A 27,046-nucleotide genomic window follows, 5' to 3' on the forward strand; every position below is an offset into this window, starting at 1 on the left:
TATATTGCAGAGCTTCAGAGACAGTGACAGTGGCCTCTCCTTTCAGGACCTTGGGTAAGGAACATAGCAACGTAGCAGGTCCCTATCACTTGTGTAGCCTACCAACATCCAGACATTTAGAGCGCAGGCTATGAACTGTGCTAAGTTAATGCAGCAGGCACTCAAGAATTTAGAGCACTGGCATCAAAAAAAAATTACTTAATAAATCATTGTAAATCTAAAGCAGCAAGTGATTGAGGCTTTCTGCCCTAATAATGTCAACCTTATGTATCACACTTTGGGGATTATTCACTGTTTGCACCCCAACAATTGTGACGTTGCTGCCTGTTCGCTCTCCTTTCCTCTCTCCCTGGTGCCTCCCTCACAACATCTGCTTTCAGAGCAGCTTATTATATACTTCAGACCTGTGTATTGTTTTAAAGCAGATTGGCACAGGGCAGGGGGTGATAGCAGGTAAGTTCTGTAAGTACATTTTGTATAATGTAAAAAAAAAAAAAAAATCACAAACTAGAGAATTCTAGTTGGTGTTTCCCATTTTGTCTTTATTCTTCTGAAGCAGAAGCTGTGTTCCCAGAGTGTAGAGCCCCTAGTTCTTCCAGTGTCCTGCCCCTGCCCCTTGTATCTTAGACCTGCATGTCTTCAATTTTACTTACCACCAGTCTCTGCTTTAGCCATTCCTCTTGAGAGTCTTGCCCTCCAAGGCTTATCTCCTCCCAGGTACAGTGGCAACATAAAATCTGGGCTTCTCCAACTTTTTTGCTTGCCCCCAAACAAATTAGATATACAGCTTAATTTTCTAAGAGGTAGAATTGCCAGCTGCTACCAGAAATAACAGTATATTTACATAATGGTACAAATATCAAGTAATTTTCAGATTCTACTCCTGTTACCAAGTCCAAGCTCATACTGCTCGCTGCATGGTAGGTCAGTAAACTGAGAGATGGGTTGTTGGGGGAAAAAATAACGACTTTATTCAGAAAGCCAGCAGACTGAAAAGATGGGTGGACTAGTGTTCCAAAGAACCATCTTCCCCGAGTTAGTATTTAGGCTTCTTTTATACTAAAAGGGGAGGGGGGAAATATCCTGCTTCCCGCCAGACTCTGGAGGGGATGTGTTAATTTCTTCTTTCCTGCAGCCATTCACAGGTGGGCATGGTCAGAATGTTTCTTGTGAGCCATACCAAAGGTATGTTAGCTTAACACTCATTACCTGGGAGGCAGGCTTCCCAGAGATGGGCCTATGTATAATTTGTGAATAGGCAGTACCTGTTGAGTGATTAACTTGTAATAGAATACGAAGGTTCTTCCCTATTATACTTCGAGTACAATAAGTTATTCTTCATTTAAATGCAAATGGTATTACTTTGCCTATCTTTGCCACTTTCTGAAAGCTTTTTTAAAAAATTATTTTTAATTTTTGGCTGCGTTGGGTCTTTGCTGTGCGTGGGCTTTCTCTAGCTGTGGCAAGCAGGGGCTGTTCTTCATTGTGGTGCGTGGGCTTCTCATTGCGGTGGCTCCTCTTGTTGCGGAGCACAGGCTCTAGGTGCGCGGGCTTCAGTAGTTGTGGCGCACGGCTTTAGCTGCTCCGCGGCATGTGGGATCTTCCCGGACCGCGGCTCGAACCCGTGTCCCCTGCATTGGCAGGAAGATTCTTAACCACTGTGCCACCAGGGAAGCCCCTGAAAGCTTTTTTGCTTGTTGTTTTTTTTGGGGGTATGCGGGCCTCTCACTGTTGTGGCCTCTCCCGTTGCAGAGCACAGGCTCTGGACGCGCAGGCTCAGCGGCCATGGCATGGCTCACGGGCCCAGCCGCTCCGTGGCATGTGGGATCTTCCTGGACCAGGGCATGAGCCCATGTCCTCTGCATCGGCAGGCAGACTCTCAACCACTGTGCCACCAGGGAAGCCCCTGAAAGCTTTTTTAAAGAAAACTTTTTATTGAAGTTAAACACCCAGTCATGTGTATAAGATGCAATAACCTTAAGTGTACAGCTCGATGAATTTTTAGGTATGTACACCCTCATGTACCTACCACCCAGATCAACACAGAGAATATTTTAGCATCTCAGAAAGTGCCTATTCCCAGACAGTGTTTTTTGTCTTGAGGTAACCACTATTCTAATCAATACTGGTTAGTTGTGCCTGTTCTTGAACTTCACTAAATGTAATCATACATTAAGTACCCTTTTGTGTTTGGCTTTTTTCATGCAACATTATGCCTATAAGATTTTTGTGTATAATCTGTTGTATGAATTAACTATGCTTTGTTTATCCATTCTCTTACTGGACAGTTAGATCGTTTGCAGCTTGGAGCTATTATGATAAAGATGCTGATAAACATTCCTGTATATGTGGTTGGTGGACATGCACATCTGTTTCTCCTGTATGCCTAGGAATGCTTTTGTTGGGTCACAGGGCAGATGAATGTAGATGGATCTGAGGTTTTTTTTTTTTTTTTTTTTACTTTACAGCTTCGTTAATTTGCCCTACTTATTTATTACTTCAGAGACCTGATGCTGAATGGAAGAGGAATGGACTTGAAGGGAGTAGGCAGGCTAGTTGGTGTCTGAAACCAGCCCACCACTAAATCTGTTTCTGCATCTGTAAGAAGATAGGTGTTTCGATGCCTGGTTGTTGTGTAGTAAATGAGGTTGAATAAGACAATGCATAGGAGACCTTTATTTAACAAACATTCCTTTCTAGAGAAATCTGATCCCCTGCTTATAGCTAATTAAGGGGAAAGTATTTGTTTGACTTTAGCATTATTAATTTTGAACTTTTCTACCTTTGCCTAGGACAGTCATCTATGTGCATATATGACTAATGAGAAAAATTAGTAAAGAGCTTAACGTATAACTTTTATGTAAGAGTCTCAAAAGGCACCTCTCTGCTATGTTTCGTCATTCTGTCTTCTTTTTGCTGTTAAGGGACAAGCCTCTCCAAAATTTTAACCTAATTATCTCTGTATTCTAATAGTTCTTTGAAGTGCTAGCTTTTTGTCTAACAGCTTCCCCCTTTGGTTGTTTCTTCATACCTTTCAAGCATTCAAACTCTACTGTGTGTTTAGGCATTTACTAATTGCTGATATTGTAACAATATGGACTCGATGAACTAGAAACTGCATTGTAATTGCAAACTGTCTTCTGAACAAATTTGTATGTCGTCACAGTGTGTTCATAGCACAATATAATTTTTAGATCACATTTTAAAAAGTACAGGAAGATTTCAAAGATAGATTTCATGTGGTTGCTCTCCGTGTATACCTTAACGAGGACTTCTGGAAATCACTGTTTTCATCTTATCTCCATATGGTTTTCTAGGCCGCCTGCCACTACCATTTTGGCCATCAAGTGTAAGATTAGCGTGGTGAAGAACCTGAATATTTTGCCTGCCTCTAATTACAACTCACTGTCCCTTACTTCAACTAAGTTAATCATCCCCAAACAGATTTTTTTTTGTGAGGGGTGAAGGATTTGGGGGAGGAAAGGGGGAGGAAAGTGCTTTTAACATTTGTATGTAAATTCCTTTATAAAGCAAATTCCTAGACTAGAGGGGTTAATAACTAATGCTGTCCATGCTTATCTATCATTTGACCAGCTGTAGTTTTGTGGATTATTTTTGGTGAATTTCAAGGTGGGAAAGCTCTGGCCACCAGCTCATCTGGGGCCCTTTACTTTCTCATTTGGCTGAGAAAGTCTCAACTAAGGGAGGAAAGCTAAACGAAGAAATAACATGCTAAGGACAGATGATGTACAGAGACATAAACATCTGGAATACATAGTCATGTTTAAACTCTTCCTGTTACACTCAGCAAGCAGCCTCTTCCATTCTATTAGGTTGTCAACTGGAACTTTAAGTCTTTAGCTTTTTTTTTTAATTTCATTATTTTGTTTTTATTTTTTTGGCTGCATTGGGTCTTCGTTGCTGCGCGTGGGCTTTCTCTAGTTGTGGAGCGGGAGCTACTCTTCATTGTGGTGCAAGGGCTTCTCCTTGCGGTGGCTTCTCGTTGCGGAGCATGGGCTCTAGGCGCACGGGCTTCAGTAGTTGTGGCGCACGGGCTTAGTCGCTCCGTGGCACGTGGGGTCTTCCTGGACCAGGGCTCAAACCCGTGTCCCCTGCATTGGAAGGTGGATTCTTAACCACTGCGCCACCAGGGAAGTCCCTAAGTCTTTAGCTTTTTGATTGAATTTCTTCATCCATGGTTCAAAACTAGGATCTATCTGGTCTTACTAGCTGTTTGACCTTATTCAACATCCATTTTCCCCTGCTGTTAAAATTAGCTTCACCTCCCTGCCAAAAGCAAGTCCTTCCTCTTAATTGTTCAAAGCCCTCATGTCTCTTTTAAATTATCCTATTTCAGTTTTTCTTTGAAAGCACAGCTTTTGTGTAGCAGGTATGGTTGCTGTAGTATTCTGCAGAGGCTTGCACCTGGATATGTTGTTGTTGTTAAAAACTATTGGCTGTTTTTGAGTGTCCTCAAGAATTGTGTTCCAGAAACTGATTTAGGATTGAATTGCAGACCTTTGATATTAGTGCTCAGAAATATCTAGGAGTCTCCTAATTATTCTTTTAGGATAGTGGAAAGCGCTTTGGTGTGAGAAGAGATCTAGATTCTCTTGATCTTCCACTTGCTTTGTAGTCTCAGGTGAAACCTAACCTCATCGAGCTTGGTTCCATTATCTGTAAATGGAAGGGTTTGGAGTAGATCGGGAGGAGCATGGAAATGTCCTTAGGGATTGGACTGCTAACTTAGTTTGCTAGCGCTGCCATAACATACCACAGACTAGATGGCTTAAACAATACATTTATTTTCTCACTGTTCTGGAGGCTGGAAGTTCCAGATCCAAGGTTGGTGTTGGTGGTGGTTTCTTCGAGGCCTCTCTCCCTAGCTTGCAGGTGGCTGCCGTCTTGATTCCTCTTCATATGGTCATCCCTCTGTATGTGTGTGCTTCTCACCTCTTACGCTGACATCAGTCAGATCAGATGAGTGCCCACCCTAGGTACTGTCATTAACTTAGGCCCTTTTAAGAGGTAATTATCTTCAAATAGAGTCACATTCTGAGGTTCAACATATGAATCTGGGGGGACATCTTAGCTCATACCAGTAATGTAGATGTACCAGGCAGCTTAGTCTGGCAGAGAGAAGACTTTGCCTTAGACTTTGTCTGCTGCTCAGACGGAACTCCACATCAGGCTGACCCATGATGCTGACTCTCATCCGCAGAAAGGTTGACACTCTTAAGCAACTTCTAAATTGAACTTACGGTGGTTTCACGTTTATAAAATCCTCTTTATTTTCAAGGAATAATGGTGAAAGAAATTGGATATGCAGTGGCGTAATATCCTTTGCTCTTGGGACCAAGCAGTCAAACTGGCTCAAGATGTGGTGGCTTCATAAAATGTGCATAATCTGTATCAGAGTCGTCAACCTCTTAAAGCTCTATTTAAGGAAAGGGCTTAAAGGAAGAGTCGAGCTTTGTATCTGAAGATGTTCACTGTAGCACAATCCCTCAGAAAAAGTAGAAATAGTCTAGCCAGAAATAGAGGCTAGCTTAAGTAAATTCTTGAATATCAATGGTCCATTAAAATTTTTTTAAAGTGTTTTTTTTTATGTGGACCATATTTAAAGTCTTTATTGCATTTGTTACAATATTGCTTCTGTTCCGTGTTTTGATTTCTTGACTGTGAGGCATGTGGGATCCTATAGCTCCCCGACCAGGGGTTGAACACACACCCCCTGGATTGGAAGGTGAAGTCCCAACCACTGGACTAAAAAGTTTTATAAATTATTACTTTCAGTAAAATCTTAAGTGTACAGTTTGAATTTTCATATTTGTATATAACTATGCATTCTAATTCTGTATCTATCAAAATTATAAAGATTATATTTCTACTGGGAAGATTAGGATACAATGTTAAGTGATCAAAAAGGCAAAGATTGTTCTATTTGTTCTATTATAATTGTACAAGAACCTGAGCATAGGGTGAGACCAAAAGGGATCTGTTTTTAGAGCAGCGTTAAATAATTGTTTGGACAAAGAGTAAGGTGAACTTTTTCGTTTTGATTTTCCTGAAGGATTTCTTTTTACTAGATTTGTCTATGTAGAAAGACTCTTCTATTTAAAAGATTTTTGATGAGGGAGCTTCACATTAAGGCTCTCCTGCATTGGGCCATTTTTATGCTGTCAGTAACTAGTTTAATCTTTGAGTTCCCCTAAAAAAGTGGTTCTCAACCTTTTTGGTTTGAAGGCTCCTATGTATTAATATATTGAGGGCCCAAAAAGCTGTTGTTTATTTTATATCTGTTGATACATTCAGTACATAACTAGCAATGAAAACTGACATTTAAAAATACTTAATTCATTAAAAAGCCCATTATATGTTAACATAAGTTTTATGAGAAATAACTGTTTTCCATAAAATGAGGAGAGACACATTACATTTTTATGCAAATCTGTTTACTGTGTGACTTAATAGAAGGCAGCTGGAATCCTATCTGCTTCTGCATTTTCTTTGTTTTGATATGTTGTTTTGGTTGAAATTTTTAAAGCAATTCTAGCCTCACAAGTAGTTGGAGACGGAGGAAAAGAGAGGAGCCCCAGGGGTCTTTGGTCTACATTTTGAGAACCGCTGCTCTAAAACAGTATTTCCAGAGTAACATTGGAAATCACATTGATTGTACTACCTGAACCTTGCAGAAAATCTTTTGGCTTGAAGTGTGTGTGGCTATAGATTGTGGGTGGTACTGTTGATAAAGTAAAAGTATCATCTGTAAATCAGTATCTTCTGACAGTCCACTTAACTTTGTTCACTTACTGTTGAAACTTAGTTGAAAGTAATAGCCCGAAAGAGCAAATGCCTTCTCCAGTTATACTTGGGGAAGATAAGAAATCCCTGGAATCTTTAGCCTACCCCTATTGTCAGAGAAGAGAAATAATGACTCTAGAATCGTGTTACCTTGTTGAGTCCCTTGTTTAATATCTAATGTGAGCTTTTTTTCCTAAACACGTGGGACCCTGCTACCATTAAGTTTTATAAATATAGCACTGGCTTCCAAACATATTCAGGTGACAAACCTTCTGGAACTCATAGTACATAGGAATATTTAATACCATCATTTTGATTTGGGATAATTCTCCAAGTAGAGAACACACTTTATGTAAGTTATGTAAAATCAAGCATATGTGTGCACCAAAGTATGCATTCTGTTCATAGTAATTAATAGTAATAGCAATATTAAGTTAATATTGGTTCATTGATCTATTGCTGTTTGACATTTGATAATAAACACACTTTTTTATTAAAGAAAAATTTATGGACAAAAATCTCAAACTGAGACTATTATAGTTACTAAGTTAATTTTTGGTAACATTTTTAGTGGTGATGACACTTTTTCTACATTGTTTGAGAAGTACCAGTATCCTAGAAAAGCAGATTGAGACCTACTAAAATACGTTGTCAAGGCCTATTAAGTCTAATTTCAGATAATGATAAAATTATTTATGGGATAAGACTTAATTCCAATCTGAACACTATGGCTTTTGCAACAGTAACGAAGGTAGCAGCTAACTTTTTACCTATTGATATAAAGTGTTTCATTTCTTTTGCTAGAGCTCTCTACCACCCTTTTGCCAATTTCCACGTAATGTGTACTTTCACATTGCTTTTGGTTAACTCCACTGAGTAGGTGCAATGTGTGTGCCCTTGTGTGAAATACTTTAATAGGGCGATTTGGCTTTTCATGGTCCTTAACTCTGGAAGGAACTTCACATCCTCACTGGGTTTCTGATGTTGCTGTATTGCAAATGCTGCCAAGGGCTTCCTCTGCCCTGGGCCACCATCTTCAGTTTGCTTGGTGTAGAGTCAAATAACAAAACCAAAGCAAAGCAGAACCTTAACATGCATGGAGCAGGCTGTGGTTTTTTATCAGAATGTCTATTTTTTTTTTAAAGATTTTTTTTTTGATGGGGACCATTTTTAAAATCTTTATTGAATTTGTTACAATATTTCTTCTGTTTCATGTTTTGGTATTTTGGCCTTGAGGCATGTGAGATCTTAACTCCCTGACCAGGGATCGAACCTGCACCCCCTGCATTGGAAGGTGAAGTCCTAACCACTGGACTGCCAGGGAAATCCCCAGAATGTCTTTTTTTTTTTTTTTTTTTTTTTGCGGTACGCGGGCTTCTCACTGTTGTGGCCTCTCCCGCCGCGGAGCAACAGGCTCCGGATCCGCAGGCTCAGCGGCCATGGCCCACGGGCCCAGCCACCTTGCGGCACGCGGGATCCTCCCGGACCGGGGCACGAACCCGCGTCCCCTGCATCGGCAGGCGGACTCTCAACCACTGCGCCACCAGGGAAGCCCCCTAGAATGTCTTTTAATGTTTATATATTTGAGAGAATTCTCGGAAAATCCTCTCCTTATTTCCTTGTTGCATTTCTGTGTCAAAGTGAAGAATTTGGGATCAGAAAAAATAATCTGTTGGTACCAAATGATGTTTCCAGGACTGGTTTGTAGGATCAGATGTGACTTTTTCAAATTGGAACCTTTTCTTTTGGGCCCCTGGGAAATGTCTTAGCTAAATTGCAACAGTGACTGGTGAAGTTGATGGAAGTAAATTGCTCCTATCGCTGAGGGTTCAGAAAGCAGGCAGTCGAAGTTAAAATTCCAGGGGAAATCGGGCAGAACTATTGCAGATGGTTTCCCCCTTGAATAGAGAAAGGGGGCTGATGTCACTGTTGATGAATGAGAGGAGACTGAAGCCTGATTTTTTTTTTTTTTTTTGCAATGAATTGGTAATTTTTGGTAGGCTAAAGAGAAATTTATGAAAAGACCATCAGAATAAGTTAGGTGATTTCTTTTCAATATTGGCTACAAATGATACCTAAGAACACAACATGAACATATTAGACTGTCTAGTACTTTATAGATAGGTAGCACCAAGAAACTTGTGTATGCCCTCAGTGACCTCAGAGGTGGGAGGGATTCCTTAGGTTATTGTTAATTTCTACGTGATAGTCAACTACTGAGAACTTCTGATTTACCTTTAGAAAAATGAGCTTGGCTGGTTTTGACTGGTTATGGTGTTATTTGGGAATAGAGGTCATGAACAAAGTATATGTGGTTGGTATTCTGAGGGCCTGGCTCATGTCTTTCCCAGACACCTGCTGTGTATTTGAGAAAGTCCTTCAAGTTCCCTGCGAAGTGGGAATAATAATAACATCACAAAATTGTGTGACACTATCAAGTGTTTTGTAATAAAACTCAGTGCTGTAAACTGTCCATTGTGCTGAATCCCTGGTAAGTGTAGAGAACACTAAATTAAGGTCCAGCCTTAAACCCTTAAACCCTGTGAGTCTGAGGCCTTCCTGAGCTGTGGCTCATTGAGGTGATGGGAGGGTACACTGTGAATGTCTGTGTTCTCTGTGGAGAGAATTTCTTGTGTTTTAGTTCTTTATTTCTTGGAAAATACTTCATAGACATTTTAGAAGCCCAGATCTTTCACTTATCTAGGAGGATAAAGGACTTGATGACTTCTTCAGTTGATGCAAATTCTGTAACCATCACTTGTAAGAGCTGAATTTAATGTAATTTAGGTTTGCAGTTTACCCAGGCCATAAGATCATTTTTTGACTTGTTTTTCTTTTCTTGCCTAAATATTTGGATGTTTATTCAGTGTTCACATTTTAATATTACTTGGGTGAATTTGGCATCATATATTAGACAACTAAAATTCATGTTTAAACAACTACAATTCCAGAGGTGGAAATTGCCATAGAATTGCTATGATGATATCAACTCTTTGCCTTCAAGAGTTAAGGTTTTGGATTACTGATGAGTTGATTCTGGTTTGTGTGAACTCTCCTACAGATCACTGCTTAATAGTCCCTTGCTTACTGCCTCCCAGAACTATTCTTGCCAAGAATTTGGTACAAGTAAATATTTTCCTGTTTTCCTCACTACTCTGTCCATGTCTAATTTAGGCTGAGTTCCTCCAGGCTCTAGTGCCTATGTTCTGTGGTTTGTAAAGTGCTGAGTACTTTTATAGCCTCTATAAATAGCAAAATATAGCTCCTGGCAATAACACTGTGGCACCCTACACGTTTAGAGCGTGTGTGTGTAAGAGAGAAAGGGAGAGAGACACATTTATCTTGGGTAGAACATGTCTAGCATGCAAACCTATTCATCTCCTCATACACATCAGTACTGCTTCTGATTTTTGTTCGTTTATTAGTAAATGACATCCCTTTATCTTTGGGACATTTTATTGTGAAACTAGGTGTGATTCTGGTCCCTTCCTTTCTCTTCTTTATCCTTTCCCTCTTTTTAACATAACAGAGATGATTGGAGAAAGACAGGTTGCCAGCTCAGTGAGATTTCCAACCAGATACTTGTGTGCTAGGGGCCTAACTTCCTATCCTGGTCTTCCTATTTTATTTTTCAGTGGATCGCTACAGATGTCATCACATATTTGGGAGATGTGAAGCTAGGAGCTAGAAGCTATTTCTATTGGCCCTGTCAATATAGTTTGATAAAATGCAAATGTCTTTAAAATGGTTGACTTCCAGTTAAAAGGCTCCAGCAGGGAGTTTGTTTTGATAATGAAAGTGGTTAAGAAGGCTCTATTTTTTTCCATTGGTATGAATATTCAGCTAAAAGAGCATGGTTCTCTCTCTGTAATTGGACTCTGCTAATGAGGTTCTAATAACTCTTAGGTTCTAATAATGATTCTAACAAATCTGTTAGCTATCTTCCATGAATGATGCTGGAGACCAAGAAGACACAAATCCTGGATGATGATGGCATCATATAGGGTTCTTAATGCCAACCATTTCCTCTTCTCTCTAATTCTAAGGAATCGACAGGAGTTTATGGTTTTTCAGTGTTATGTTTGGAATTGCCTTCAAAACTTGGAATTTATAGGCCTGCAAGTGTTGGTTTTTGGTGTGAGAAGGGAAAGGACAATAAACACAACCACAATTGTTTGTAGACTAGGCTTTATCTAAAGCCTCCTTTCTAGAGCGTTCAGCCTCTTCAGACCCGTTCTTCCTTGCAGAGCCTCAAGGAACAACATGGAAGAGGATTTGTTGGTAAAACTGGATTGAATAAGTGAATATGCTATAGCGTAATCTGGGACAGGTACTGAGCTAGAATAGTTGTCCGAGGTGGGCTGCCTTGTTTCTCTCTCAGCACCTCATTAACAGCCTGACACCCTCCAGCTTTCCTGAGTTGGGTCAGTGTTCGCGTTCTCTGATTTTATTAAGTCCTTTCACTGTCTATTTTTCTACCTTGTTCATTCCCTCAGGACCTAAGTGTGTGTTTTGTATCAGTTTCCCTACATAACAAACTTGAGGCAGAGCATAACCCCTCTAGTACGAGAGGATTACAAAGACATTAGAGGGGCAAATAAATGCCCTGGGTATGCTCAGTGACTCAGAATGGTCCCCCAATTTTCTTTGTTACCTAGGTTCTTTTTTTTTTTTTTAAAAGGCACCAAGATTTCAACTGGGGTCATCTTGATCTGCAATCCATAATCCCATTTTATATGGTGGCTTTGTTAGTGGCCATATGAGTGGAATCATTGGGGATTATTACAGAACAAAGGTTTTTTTAATGATCTTGATATTTGAGGAATAACTTTAAACAAAAGGATAAAACTAACTTAAAGATTTGCAGGTGGTGTCATGTCTTTGTGTGAACATTCGTTTTGTTGGAGGAATAGTTTTTCTCTGGTTTCAAACTTGTATAGATGGTGTTCATATTCTCTAAGCTAGTATAATAAAATATAGGGGAGTTTAAAAAAATTTCAGTTTGTCAAGAGGCAAATTGTTGTCTCTTGCTGGGAACTAGAGTCTAAGGTCATAGTATGAGAGAAAAATAGTGTATAGTGAAAATTATCCTTAAAAATCTCTCTATTGTCTCTTATTGTCTCTTTATTGAAGAAAAATCTCTTCATTTTGCACAAACAGAAAGTAGTGCTTCAGGATGGTCAGGACCAGGTTAAAATCAAGTCCTTTCTCTGAGTGGAATTGGGAGGGAACAGGGATAGAAAGCTAGCAATATTTAAAGTTATATCTATACCTCCACCCCACCCAACCCCTGTCTTTCTTTCTGAGAGACTTAACGGTTGTATTCCAGTATGTTAAATATGTATTGGAGGCAAATTCTTTGTCTTCATTGCACATCTGGAGTTGATAAGGAACTGCCCCTGGAGAAGTAAATCCCAGAAGGAGACTGAAACGGGGATAGACAAGGTCTTGGTACTGCTGGTGAAAACGTGTCAGCTGCAGACCCACAACTAACAGTGGTCAAGAGGGAGGGCTTGGGTTGGTTTCCAGAGGACCAGGAGCATTAGAGCGTTTTTTCAGAAGTGGCAGTGTTGAACTCTGCTTTTTCAGGATGGTGGACTGTCCGCACTGGTCAGGCAGGTCTGCTCTCATTTGTCCAAGGCGGGCTGTAAGCATGTTTGCCCAGCTCTGTTGGATCCTTTGTGCCATTACAGGGTGACTTTCTACCCTAGGGTATCGAGTGATGGCTGACTTCTGAAGGCTGTTTTGATTTCTCTCTAGCAACATACCCAGTTAATTCTGGTTACTTATTTTGGGGGGCAGTTCCTGCCTGGTATCTATTTTGTTAGGTATATTCTAACCAGCTTATATTCCTTGTCCAGGTCTATTCATTCCATGCATCTTGTTACGGAGAGGGTTCTTTGAAATGTCTTTCCTTTTTTACTCAATGTTGGCAGACTTTTTTTTTTAATCTTTCTTTGTATATATGTGTATATATATTTTAATATGAATTCCATATGAATGTATCTTGCATCTTCTCTATTCCTCTTCCACTGCAGAGGCAGCTGTATTAACTGGAACAGTGCCCTTTTGTAGCTCACTACTGGTGTGTGCATTGCTTAATCCTCCCTTGCTTTTTAAACTCTCAGCCTGTAATGAATTAAATAGTTTTTGACTCTCCCTGATAAGGATATTTATGCGTCAGACTGGCAGAATTCCACAAAAGCACATTAGTGTCTCCTTTGAGTTGAAGCATTTATGTAGAGGCATCCTTCTGAATGGAGGGAGATGGAAATGCTTTCGGGCCTCTTGCTGCCGCTGGCCCTCCTCGCCTCCCAGCTTTGTGCCACTCACCATCGTCAGAGTGCAGGACGCCAGGCAGTGGATATGAGGTCTCAAGCCCACAGAATTATTTCACTTACGCTTCATTCATTCATTGCCCAGGTATTTCTTTATCAGCACTATAGAACTTAAATATTTTTTGATGTCATATTAGTTACTGAGGGGGAGGGATGTTCAAAGATGTTGATGGGGTGGGTTGAGTCAAGGTGATACAAATGAAGACAATGCAAGGTAGAGCAAAAATGTTAGAGGCACAGAAGCAAAGAACTAGTGAAATTCAGAGCAAGAAACATGCTTGAGGGTTGGGAAATACATGGCTTGATAGTGTTATAACTGGTACTAATGATAAAGAGCACACACGATTTTGTACCCTTCTCCCTGTGCCAGGCACTGGGTAAGCATTTTCCTGCGTTATCTAATTCATTCCTCACAAAGCCAAGGTCCTATGAGGTGAGGGTTTTATTACCTTTATTTTGCATGTGAGGAAACTGCACTTGGAAGGAGAGGTCAGGTTGCTTGTGCAAGGTCAAAGAGCTGGCAAGTGGAACCCTTGGGAATAGGCTCCAGGCCTGGCTCAAGGGCTGTACGTTAACCACTACATCTTGCTGTTCAAATTCTTTTGATTTTTTAATTCAGTGCTTTATCTAGGTCACCAGTTCTTTCCATTAAAAAAAAAAAAGTGTGGTGAAATGGATGTGTTGAGTAATTTGTGTTGTGCTGAATGCTTATTGCTATTTCATGCTCTACACTTAATTGCTTCTATATGCTTATTGCTTAATTATATAAAATGCAGTAGTCCCTTTATCATCTTTCTGCAAAACTGCCCCTTATTTATTATGACTTAAGCAGATTAAAAAAGAAGTGTGTGCTAATTTAATTTTGGTGGCCAGAGTTCTTTTTGGTAATGTTTTCTTTATGAATGCACTGATATCTCATTGGTTAAAGGATGTGTCTGGTCAGAATGCAGCTATTCAGCATGGAAGCATCAAACAGCTGTCACTGTGCAGCATATTTTCCAGGCACCAGGTTGACATCTGGACTCAGTATTTTGGTGCAAGAGAAATGGTTCTTGCTAATAATGTTGTCACAGGATTGTGCATTAAACAGAGCTGGAGGCTGTGTCTCTGCGAGTTGCCTTTTGATCATTATTCACCCTGAGTTAATGCAAAGAAAATGATCAGCTTTGGGGCCACAAGGGTAATACTTGGCCTCCACATGCTATTGGTTTCCCAAAGGACCAAATATAAGTTTATTTTCCCTAGATTGGTGTAAGTGATTTGGATGAGTGATGTTTGGCAAAGCTGTAAGCTAGTTGAGCGCCTTCTATGTTCTTTTCTATATGGTTGGCACAATATAGTCTTAACTATTTGAGGTCCACTTGCTGGTTGAGTGATTATAATTGATATGAATGATACATAGTGAACATTCGAGGTAGGAATAGCTATGAGGTAGTATTTGCCAATACTTGCCCTTATTGGAAACGTACCACATCTCCTTAATTCTTAAAAGATGTATCTCTCCCATCCACAAATTTTAACACCTGGTTTCAGGACAAAACTTCTAGTCATAACTGACGGCTTTATTTTTAATGGAGTATAAAATGTTGTGTCTTAAAATAAGTGGCATCTTAGATTGAATTAATGATGCATAGTAGAGCTATCATATTTATTTGGTTCTAATCCCCACTGTCCTCTCTATTTCTATTGACTTGGTAAATTACTTAGTATATTTAGAACACCTGAGTTCTTCTGGTTCTGGCCTGACCATTTGCTTCAAAAGATGTGTTATTCATTGTTCATCATTGGTGGTTTGCTACCCACTGGATAATTTATGTAACACTTCAGAGTTTATGTGACATTTGAGAATTGTAGGTGATGGGAAAGATGGTGTCTTAATTTAAATGCACTGGAAGCATAGTCTCACAAATATAATCAATGCAGGAGGGACGTGAGAGGAGGGGAGTAGAGCGGAGCATATATTTCAGTGAAAACTCATTTAGATTTAATGCTGTTTACCTTCACCAAGAGAAAGTAAGAGAGGTAGCTGTGTCCTTGAATCTTAGAGACTTAGACCTTGAGGGGACTTTTCTCACTTGTCAGAATTAGACTTAAGTATCTCAGATGCATGATACTTTTCCATGTGTACAAAGGTTTGGTATTTCCTCACCCATTCTGTAAGAATATTTTCCTGTGCTTGCAAAATCTTTACTGTAGGTAGTGGCCTTTGACCTCAGTTCTAGAGAGGCCTCTCTGTGTATGTCTTTAAAACATGGTGTAATGTTTTTAGGTATTTTCCATTATTGATGGTAATTCTTACGATAGGAAAAAATGGACTGTATCAGATCTGGTGTCTGCTTATACCAGATCTAGATCCACTCCTAAAACATTAACCATATTTTGCTTATCATTAGAAATCATCAAAAAATTATCCCCCCAGTTCCTATTCTGTGCTGCCACAATGCTGGCAAATGTTAAAAGAGGTACGTATGGGGGCGGTTTTGATACTGCTGTTCACATGCTGCCTAAAAATAAGCAGATTATGAAACATGTAGTTTTCCTCTTTTTAATTACCAAGTAATATACTAAACAGACATCTCTAGGCACTGTCTGGCAAGCAAAGCATATGAACCAGAGACATATGCTTTGAAAGCAGAATGAACCCTCTGTCATCTCTCCATCTCTGAGAGGTCATTTGAATATCAGGTGACTTGTATCTTAGTCTTCAGTTTCTTCCTTAGTGATATGATGGGTTTAATCAGTTTCAGTTAATACATTTTACTGTTTAACAGTGAAACTTTTTTCATTTATAAATTAGAGGATAGGAATCAAATTTTTATTATGTTCTGAATTATGCTAAGCTTATATGGTTGGTACACATTAGACACCTAGCAGAAAAGAATGTTTGAACTGCGGTTAAATCATTTACTCTTAGCTCTATAAGAATGTATGTGTACACTGTAACAATAGTGTTGTGCATAAGTGTAAATTAAGTGTACCAGTACATACACATTATATTAAAGATCATAAAACGCCTTTATGATGATGATGGCTTGAAAGGACAAGACCCCTTACAAGCAAATTAACATCTGACTTAAATGAAACTTTTTTTAAAAAATTTCCTTTCTGGTTGTTTAAAAAAAAAAAAGGTCTCAGCCCCCCAAATTCAAGCAGTATGTTTGTTAATGAAAATATTATTAATCAGAGGGAGTTATGGGTCAGGGATGTTTGTTGAAAATATAATTTTCAAATTTGAAAAAGAAAAGGAAACCAATTTTTGCATTTTGTTAGCCACTTTGACGTGTTTTGATTCAATATGAAATGGGCACAGCTGTTTATTTAGAAGTGAAAACATTACTTGATACATTAACTGAAATCTTACTCTCCTTTGTTACTGTCTCCTTGAAGAGAATTTTACTATGTTAGGTATTTGTCCCCCTATTGTGGGTTGAGTTGTGAACCCCCCCCAAAAGATATGTTAAAGTTGTAACACTAAGAACCTATGACTATGACATTAGATCTGTGAAGACCTTACTTCCAGATAATCAGTTAGGAGGAGGTCATACCTGATGAGGCTGGGCCCTAAATCCAATGCCTGGTGTCCTCATGAGAGGATCAGGTGCACACAGATGCAAGAAGGCCCTGGGACAGAGACAGAGACTGGAGTGATGCAGCTGTAAGCTGAGCATTGCCAGGGATTGCTGGCCACCACCAGAAGCTGGAAAGAGGCTGCCCTAGAGCCTTCAGAGAGAGCATGGCCCTGCCAACACTCTTGAGTTTTGTACTTTGGGCTCTTAACTGGGAGAGAGTAAGTTCGTGTTGTTCCAAGCCATCAGTGTCTGGTAATTTTTTATGGTAGCCCTAGCAAATACATAGCTGCGGCTCCCCCTCTTTTTCTTTCAACATTTTATGTCTTATGATGAAAAATGGCTTTCCCTTTTTTTGAACAAAAACCATACAATCGGCTTTTAAGTGAACATCATGTATGTCAAGGCATGTTAACTTGGATTTTTGAAAGGTTGCTTTGAATGCTGAGACTGGGCTAATTTCCACACATTGTCGTCCCACCTGTATACAGGGTTTCCCTTCATGCTTCACCGCTGGGAACACCCTGGGTACCCTAGTGAAATTGCTCTAGTTTCCCTGGTTTACAACTCTTCTGAAGGAGCTATCTGTCTCTTTTCCAATAATCTTGTTATTCTATAAGTATGTAGAATGTAATGTAAAACAGAGATTGGCATCTTATGAGTTGTGTGGTCTGTTTCTTTTGTGTGATCTTTTCGTATGATCATGGGCAAACTGTCTCCTAGCTCTTGTTTCTAGAAAATAAGAATGGCCGTTTAGATAAACTCAGTGGGTGTAAATTTTTACAAAAGTAAAAACTCCAAAGACCTTAACAAACTTCATTTATGTAGATCTCTCTAATCATATGATGGTGGCCAATGTATACGTGTTAGTTTATATTCTGATATTTATAACTTCATGAAACCACGTTTCATGAAATAGACATATTTTAAAAAATTTATTTTTGGCTGCGTTGGGTCTTCATTGCTGCGCATGGGCTTTCTCTAGTTGAGGTGAGCGGGGCTACCCTTCCTTGTGGTGCACGGGCTTCTCATTGTGGTGGCCTCTCTTGTTGAGGAGCACGGGCTCTAGGGCACGTGGGCTTCAGTAGTTGTAGCATGTGGGCTCAGTAGTTGTGGCTCGCGGGCTCTAGAGCGCAGGCTCAGTAGTGTGGCGCACGGGCTTAGTTGCTCTGCAGCATGTGGGATCTTCCTGGACCAGGGCTTGAACCCGTGTCCCCTGCGTTGGCAGGCGGGTTCTTAACCACTGCACTACCAGGGAAATCCCAACGTTTTGTCTATTTTTACAAACAGCTTTATTGGGACATAATGGATATGCAGGAAAACTGCACATTTTTAAAGTGTGCAATTTGGAAAGCTTTGAGAAATGTATATATATATATATCCATGAAACCATCACTACAGTCAAGATAGTGAACATACTCATTACCACCCAGAGTTTCCTTGTGCCCCATTCTATCCCTTCCCATGTACCCCCAAGCCATTGATCTACTTTCTCTCATTATAGATTACTTTCATTTTCTAGAGCTTATATAAATGAAATCATTACAGTATCTACTCTTGTTAATCTGGCTTTCTTCACTCAGTCTAATTATCTGAGATTCATCTGTGTTGTGGTCTGTATCAATAGTTCATCCTTTCTGTTGCTGAGTAGTATTCCACTGTATGGATATACCGTGGTTTAGCCATCCATTTACCTCTGGTGGTCATTTGGGCTGTTTCCAGTTGCCTCCAATTTTTGGCTCTTTGTATATAAAGCTTTGATGAACATTTGTGTACAAGTCTTTGTGTGGATATATATTTTCTTGTCTCCTGGATAAATACCCCGGAGTAAAATGGTTGGGTCATTATGGTGATGGTAGGCACTGTTGCTTCTAATGCTTTCCCATGGTTCTTCCCCTGGCCTCGGGTGGAAGCAGACTCCTGGGCTGATCAGTACTGTGCTCAAGAGAGGCCCTGTGCGGATCTCAGAAGTCATCTCTCTGTGCTGCTCTCTCCACCCTGGTCCTTTGTGCCAAGAGCTCTAGCAGGCTTGGTCTCCCCCAAACCCTTGTCCATTCCCACTAGAAACTCTAGGCAGTAAGCAGTTGTAGGGCTCACTTGTGTCCTGTCTCTCAGGGATCACTGTTCTCTGTTGCCTGTCACCTATCTTACTGAAAACCATGTTTCAAAATGTTTGGTTTTTTTTGATTTTATGCAGGACAGTGGATTTGGTCCTTGTTTCATCTTTGTTGGAAATGGAAGTTGCACATTTTTCTTGAATTATGGCACTTTTAATTTTAAACACACATATATTCCATTAAGCAAATATACTATTTTCTAGTTATGTCCATGTTCTAGATTTCTTTTTTTCTTAATAGCATTAAACATGTACTTTTTTTTTCCTATTTAGGATTATTTATTTTAGAACTATGTCCACAAAGTGAGTTAATAGGTTAAAGGTATATAAGCGAATTTTCAGACTGTACCACATAAATACTTAAACTTTCCTACATATAATCGAGTTTTTGTTTTGTCAGTATTTTTGTTTTCCTAGATTAACTGGACTTTAGAGTTGTTTTCATCTGCATAAAAGGTTACTAGTAAGAATGTATTTTTCATGTAATTTACATTTGATTTCCCTTCATGTAAACCATTCATCTTCTTCGATTACTTTAAAAGTAGAATTAGTTTATTGGCTCTATAAGTGTATCTTCTTGCATGACTTTCAGATGTTTTTTTTTTTACTATTTGTTTATTTTTCTATATTTAGATATTTTTCAATACATTTTATTTTGTAAAACTACTTTTTAATTCTAGAACATTGATCATTTTATTTCATAAATTGTCTCCTCGGGTGGGCTTAAATCGTAAATCTTTCTCCATCCTATGCCCCATTTATTTGTTTAATGCTTAATTATGAGATACAACGGGAAGTTTATTGGCACCAGTGCCTTGGTGAACTAACCAAAGTGCTTTTTAGAAACCAACTCTTCTGACAGAGGAGTGACTGGTGTGCCAACTCATTCCAGCCCAACTCAAACCATACTTTTTTTTTTTTTTTTTTTTTGATGTTAAATAACTTTAATGGTCAATGTGGGAGTCACAAGGGAGGTGCATTCCCTCCCAGGGCTCTTCAGTGCCATCCTCAGAGCTGGTTAGTGCAGGGAGGTAGGGCAGTGTTGGTTCCAGTTTTCTCCCAGGAAGGGTTTAGGGGGTCCCAGCCAGCCCTGGGGAAGAGTCCCTCAGCACCATGGCAACCACAGCTTAAAAGGGGCTTCTGCTCCCCCTCCGCAGCCTATCCCCAGTCCAGCAGAGGAAGGGGAGGCCAAGCTGGCCAACCTGCTACAAACAGCACCGAATCCAGAGCCCAGATGCACACAGACCACCTCTTCTTCTGGCCAGATCCTGTTGCTAGCACACCATCTTACACTGGTGACTGGAGCCAAGTGTGGGGTGGGCCTTTGCTGCAGAGGCCTCTGGACTGTGGGGACCACTTCAGGGGGAGAGGGGCAACTGAGCGAGAAGCCCCAGGGGAGTGGTCTCGGGGACAGCATCCAGGGAGACCGTTCGGGGTCTCCTCCAGGGCAGGGAATGGGTCTGGGCTGGGGTTGGGGCCACTGAAGCAGGCGAGCAGGGGCCAGGCAGGGCAGTCTGGGGGTGTCTCCAGCCTCGTGCCCTCCAGCTGGGCCAGGCTGTCTGTCACCGCTGTGATGTCATCCAGCGGCTCAATAGCTGTGGCACCAGGAAGGGATTGAGGGGAGGAGGCTAGTCAGAGCTTAGGCCCCAGACCTATTCAGCCCTGAGCATCACCTGTCACCATCTCATGGTACCAGGAACTCTGATTGGCCAGTACTTGGAGTGGTTTCCGAGGAGCGGGGGTTTCAATTTTCATTATTTCATCACGGCACTGCTTCCACTGGCTCACGTCAAAGAAAAGCTGCCACAGAGCTTCCGTCCAGCTCTGCAGGGCTCCCCGACTCTCTGCCTGAAGGGTGTGTGTCACCTCATCCTCCCCATACTGGTTACTGATGCTCAGGGTGAAGGGCCGGCCCACTGCCTGGTCCAGCTCACCTGCCCCAACTTGAGTCTCCTTGTTGATCACAACAGTAAACAGCGGCTCCTCCCCAGTGTCTGTGTCTTCAGGTTGACGGTGACAGCAGCTGTTTGTGCCTCTCAAGACTCCATGTGCTTGCACCCAGTCCTGCAGCTCCCCAGCTTGCTGCGCTCTGCGGGTGCCACTTGCAGTAGGCTGAGTCATGTAGAAGGGCTGAGCCACCAGATGGCAACACACGCTGCCTTCAAGGGGCAGCCAGGCGGGGTTCTCCTCATGACTGGTGAGGCTGAGGTCATGTGTGTGGAGCCCATCTTGCACTGCTGCCAGGGTGAGAGTGGTATGAGCCAACAGGTGGTAACGACCACCACTAGCTGGGGTGGGGAGCAAGATGGGACTGCTTCCCGAGCCCCTAATTGTCTCCAGCGACGCCCGCACACGCCTCCCCGAGGAGCAGCCCAGGGAGCTGCTGAGCTCGGTGGCAAGCCTCTTGGGGGCTCCAGCCAGGGCCCCCTCCTCTTCCACGCAGGCCCCATAAAGCTCCAGCCGCAGTTCAGAGTCTGGCCCTGCCTCGGCAAAGAGCACCTTGTTGTGAAAGGGGATGGCTGTGAGGGTCCTGTCCACCAGGATCATCTCCGTGTCCTGAGTGCATTCCCCGATCTGCAGCAGCAAGAACACAGCCCGACGGTGCAGGTCGCCTTCGTTCTTGAAATCTTCTGTGTCCTTCCACATGAGTGGAATCCGGAGGTCAGAAATGCAGACCTGGCTGCGGCAGGGGGAGCGCTCAGCAGGTGGCCCGCTATCAGGAGGCCGCTGGCCTGTCTACCTCAGCACCTGCGTGTCCTTGCGCCGCTGCAGCTCCCCCGTGTAGCCGGGGGTGCGGCTATTGCACACCAGCACGCTCTGGCTGGGAGCAGGCCACCGGCAGCTGGCGGGCCCCTTCCCTCATCTGGGTCTCATGGTGTAGCGTTCTTTGCGACTGTGTCCTCCGGTGGGTCGCAGAAGAGGCTGAGCCAGCAGCGGCTGCGTTTGAACTCCATCTCCAGGGCAGAGCCGCTGGCCGCGGTGACCCGGCTCCGGTGGTTTCTGGAGAACATGCTGGCGGTCCTGTGCTTCTGCCTGCCCTCAGCACTCCCCGCGCTGCCTGGCTCTGCCTTGTCTCCTAGGCTCTGTCCCTCGACTCAAACCATACTTTTAAAACTGTTGAAACCCTGGTTTTTCATTCCGCAAGCTGCTGCTTTGAAACAGTCATACAGATGTTCTGGAAGCCTCCCGAACTTCAAGAACTTCTTGGTGAGAAAACACTCGTGTTGTTTTTTAGTGCAGAAGGTTAATCATACCTGAAGTGAAAATTGGCTTTAACATGGACATTGGTGGGCCCTCCATGAGGTGTGAAAGTTCTGGCTGGAATGGCCCTGAGCGTTGGTTCCATTGTTAGAAGGTGTGTGCACGTTTCCTCAAGTTGCTAGCTGCTGCTACTTGGAACTCTCGAGTGGCTTAGGTTTGAGTAGCAGTAACAAATATTTGTTGATGGCTCCCACTGTGCTAAATGCTGCTTCTAAGTCCTTGACAGTTGCTGTAGATCTAATCCTCGTAACAGTATGTGACTGAAGGGATTTATGCTCCCCGGTTATAGATGAGGAAACTGAGGCACAGATGGTTTGATTAAATTTTCCCAGGATAATGCTGCTAAGGAGTGGCACCTACTAAAGTTTGAAGAGTAAAAATAAATTTATTCTCATGTTATACCCCAGTTTGAGTCTCGACTGCAGTGTAGAATTACAAAAATTAAGGATCAACAGCTAGAAAACTGTACATTGTTCAAGGTGAAAAACAGTTAAAAAAAATCACAGCAGGACAGTAGGCAGGAAGAACTCTACTTAGTGTACTGACCTTCGAGTATGAACAAGATGCCACTGATACCCTGTGTAAGCCTTGAGTGATGCAATACAAGTGTTCCCATACTGGTTCACTTTTCCTTTGAAACTAGAATACAAATATTTTTTTGTAGGAAACTGAACGTTGTTAGGATTATAATCTGTATCTTTTTTATTTTTTAAAGGACTCAACTCTTGTTTTTTTATTTTTGGCTGCGTTGGGTCTTCGTTGCTGTGCGTGGGCTTTCTCTAGTTGTGGCGAGCGGGGGCTACTTTTCATTGTGGTGCGCGGGCTTCTCATTGCAGTGGCTTCTCTCGTTGTGGAGCACGGGCTCTAGGTGCGTGGGCTTCAGTAGTTGAAGCACGTGGGCTCAGTAGTTGTGGCTCTCGGGCTTAGTTGCTCTGCAGCATGTGGGATCTTCCTGGCCCAGGGATTGAACCCATGTCCCCTGTATTGGCAGGCGGATTCTCAACCACTGCGCCACTAGGGAAGTCCCATTCTGTATCATCTTAATAGAAATTTACTGGTCTATGTAACGAACAGGTATTTCTAACTCTGCTTTCTAATCAACCCATGAATTTATATTGACCATTTTATCTTTTGGTCAAACTGTCGTAAAATCGTCATCTCATTGGCCCCTGTTCTGTTGTTTTAGGGCAAAAGTTAATGGAATCTGAATAATTCATTTATTTGGGTTGATCTTCAAAAGCAAGGGGTAACTTTTGAAATTGCCCAAATAAATGAATCTGCCAGTTTTCCTCATGATTTTTATGTGCCAACTTTGATAATCTGTGGAAACAAACAATTTACATTTCTTGTTTAAGATTCAGTGGTGGTGGTGGTGGTTTTTAAAAAGACGGGAAATATATGGGGCAGTGATGTTTAAACAGAAGATGTGGAGTGTGTTTGAAGTTTTGTGTCCTGGAGGTCAGACTATGCAGTATGTGGTTTCCTGGGCAAAATAAGAATCTTCTTATAAAATATTCCTATGACCCAGGACATATTATTCTCCTAGTCTTCATTTTCTTGGGCATAATGTAGCAAAGGCCTATAATTATAAGGGTTAAGTAAAATGTGTGAAAGTAGTATTACTTGTATATATGGGTGTAGTGAGGAAATTAAGGGGAGAGAATGTGTCACTGTGCCATTTAGACATCTAAGTGCAGTGGGTAGTCTGAAACAGTAGGTATTTCTTAAAATCAAGTGTTCAAGACGTTTATGGCCAGACCACAGGAAGGAGGATGCTGGGGTGGCAGTCACTTCCACACTGGTGCTTATTCGAACACGGCTCTGTTTTACTGTAGCTCAGAACAGCAATGTCTGCTCACGGGCAGATGAGTTTTAAGAATGTGCCTGCCCTTTATCCTTTGGGATTTGTGGCTTCAGGCAAAGCACATTCTTATTCTTTTGTCAACCTTGAATTTGGATACATTTCTTCTGTAGTCTTCCGCATGCTCACCTCCTGATTTTTAGCCGGTAGGCCCCTTCTTATCCTTGTTCACAAATAGTGAATTTTGTAACTCTTAAGATGTTATATCCAGTGACCCAGCTTGTTAAGACGAAAGTCCCAGTCATTGCAGCTTTCTTTTAGAATCAAGGCCGTCACTACACCTCCTCGCAATCCTCTCAACACCTGCCAATAACAAGTGGAAACACTTCCCTATAAAGAGGAAGTACGGCCTTCATGTGGCAGAAGGGGGATTGAACTTAGGGAAAAACCATATTGTTAGAATGATACTTTAACATTATATGCAAAATACCATCGTGTAGTTAGTAGAAATAAATGCTGAAGAGCTCTAAGGAAGAGCTGGTGAAGTTTGATTGACCTAGGGGAGGGTTTGGCAGAGGAAACCGCTTTGGAATTGATATTCTTTTAGCCTATAACACAGACTTGGGTGTCTGTACTCCACCTGCTGACTAGGACACTTGGAAGAGCAAGTTTGGGTGTCCATGCTTGGGGACAGTGACAGGAATGGGCAGTAAGAAAAGTACAGCTGCCATACTGGATGATGATATTGGGTATTAACGTTTTTTGACTTCAAAAAGGCATAACCACGGTATACTCCAGAGTAGAATGTATTTCAAGGTGGTGAAAGGGAAAGCCCAATGTATTTGTCAGCTTACAGAAGGAAATTGGTTGACTTTTGAAATTTTTCTGCCATATGATAGACATTTTTGACTATTGCAGAACACATGATGAGCCTTCCCATGTTTCACGAGAGAAGAAAGACACTGTTTTTGTTGTCCACTGTCTGTACCCCAAAGACCTTGCTGAACAAAGATATTGATACCTTCCTTTGCTTGTAGCCTTTCTTGCTCAGCCTCGTAGCTCTTTCAGCCTTTCTCAGTAGTTTGCCCTTGATGTTATACTCTGCCCCTTACCTTCTGTGTAGGGTTTCTTGACCCAAACTGGTCATGTTTGTGCACCCTCTTGACAGTCCCTTTTACGTGTGTCTTCAGATCGTTTGCCTTGTTCTTGTTATCTTGTTAAAGTAATCTCTGAATTGAGTGCTATAGCAAGAGGACAGTTTGCAGTCAGAGTGACCTGGGTTTCAAGTCTTTTTCAAGTCTGTGACTTGGTAATGACTAACCTTGGGTGAGTTATTCAGGACCTTTGAGCTCTGGTTTCCTCATCTGTAAAATGATGATACTGTTGAAATCTTAGTCTTTGTGAATATTAAATGGGACTCATATCGTGCCTTATGTATTATATATTCAAATATTATGTAGTTAGTAATCGTTCTTGTCAGTCAAGCTTATTTAGTAGCTCCGGCTCACTTTGGATCCCCAAATAAGGTGCCTGACTTCATTTTGCACATCCATCTAGCTGAGAGCTGCCTGCTTCCCTTAGGTCAGGTGGGTTTTTTTTCCTGTTGAAAGACTTAGATTTATAATCTTGGCTTTCACTTTGAATGGCCCATTCTCAAGTGTCATTTTAAGTTGATTTGTTATGCTAATGCCTTACAAATAATGTGCTTCCTAATTGGCCCATATGTAATAAGGCAGGGTACCCACCTGCATACTTGCATATTAAATATTCTATGCAAAAAACCCTTAGCTCAGCTTCACACCGTGGGGGGATTGTTGTAGCACATGAAGACTGTTCTCTGACTTGAATGGTAGTGACGCATTACGGTAGCATACATCATGAAGGCTAGGGCTACATGGTGATTGGAGTCATTTAAAATTGGTTTGGACAGTGTGCTGTTGACCAGAGCACCTTGTGAGTAGTTCTGGTCCTAATTACATCTTTCCTCTACCACTGTAATGGTCTACCTGGCCTCCTTCTCTCCAGTTGTCCCCTTTCTAATCCAGTTCTATATATGGCTGCTATGTTAATCTTCCTGAAACATACCTCTGATTCTGTCAATCTCCTTATCCTCAACTTTTTAAAAAGCTCCCCATTTCCTGGCGAAAAGGGCCAAACTTCTAAAGTCCCATGATGTGGCCTAAATTTCCAGAGTTCCTTTCTGTAATACTTTTACGGTGGTTATTAATGGTGGGAAGTTGGAAATGTGTACAGACATTGCCTTGGTGTGCATCACTGGGGGACACTTTTACTGGGTAGGGGGCCAAAAGTGCTAGAGGGGATAGTCCCACCCACGGAAGATTTTGCCAGAACAGCAGTGAGTTGGACATTAAGGAGTAAAACTAGAACCAATTATAGGGAAACATTTTAGCTTAATATGAAAAAAGAACTTTCTAAGAAAGGTGTTCAGTGAGAGAGAGAGAGTGGGCTGTCCCAGGAAGTTAGTTTCATTTCATTGAAGGCCTTGACACATGAGCTGAATAACCAGATGGTAGGAATATTGTGGAGGGGATTTGACAGTGCATAGGAGGCTAGGGGTACACTTTTAAGTTCCCTTCCAACCCACAGGCCTTGTGATTCTATGGCTTATAATTCGTGAAAATGATTAGACCGATTAGGTCCCCATAGAAACAATGCTTCTGCACTTACATTTCTATACATTCCTCATAAGTGAGGTAGGTGGTTCTTAATGAAGCTTGCTTATACCATGTGGCAATGATTCTGCCTTCTTCCCCCTTCATTATACTGATGAATATAATTGAACTATACATCAAGAAAAATGGAAGCTGGTTTATTACTGCCTATGATATTTAATTTCCTTTTTAATTCTAACTCATTCCAGTTATACCAAGTTGCTGGGGCAGAAGGAATAGCAGCATTTGTGGTTCCGTAGGAATTAAGAAAGGAAGAAAACTTTTGTTCTTCTGAAGTTTTCATTTGGAATAGAAATCGGAGTCGGAACCTTGTTTCATGATTTGACTTATAAGTACTTCTGTTTATCCCAGGAATGACTTTTGGCTAGCCATAGAGCAAATTAGCCAGATGCTTATACATTAGATAGCGCTTTCCTTTCTCTTACTAATAATTAAAGTAAAAGAAATCATAATGAGGGCTTCCCTGG

General features: G+C 41.5%; 1 protein-coding gene and 1 pseudogene across 1 annotated transcript in view; one reads left to right on the plus strand and one right to left on the minus strand.

Annotated features, from left to right (window-relative positions):
- Positions 1–27,046, plus strand: part of SND1 (staphylococcal nuclease and tudor domain containing 1) — a 418,829-nt gene that overhangs the window by 105,816 nt on the left and 285,967 nt on the right. The gene's annotated exons all lie outside the window — the stretch shown is intronic.
- Positions 19,800–22,108, minus strand: LOC114901786 (annotated as a pseudogene).

The sequence above is a fragment of the Monodon monoceros genome, unplaced genomic scaffold, assembly GCF_005190385.1.
Source record: "Monodon monoceros isolate NGI ecotype Baffin Bay Population unplaced genomic scaffold, NGI_Narwhal_1 Super_Scaffold_2, whole genome shotgun sequence".
NCBI lineage: Eukaryota > Metazoa > Chordata > Mammalia > Artiodactyla > Monodontidae > Monodon > Monodon monoceros.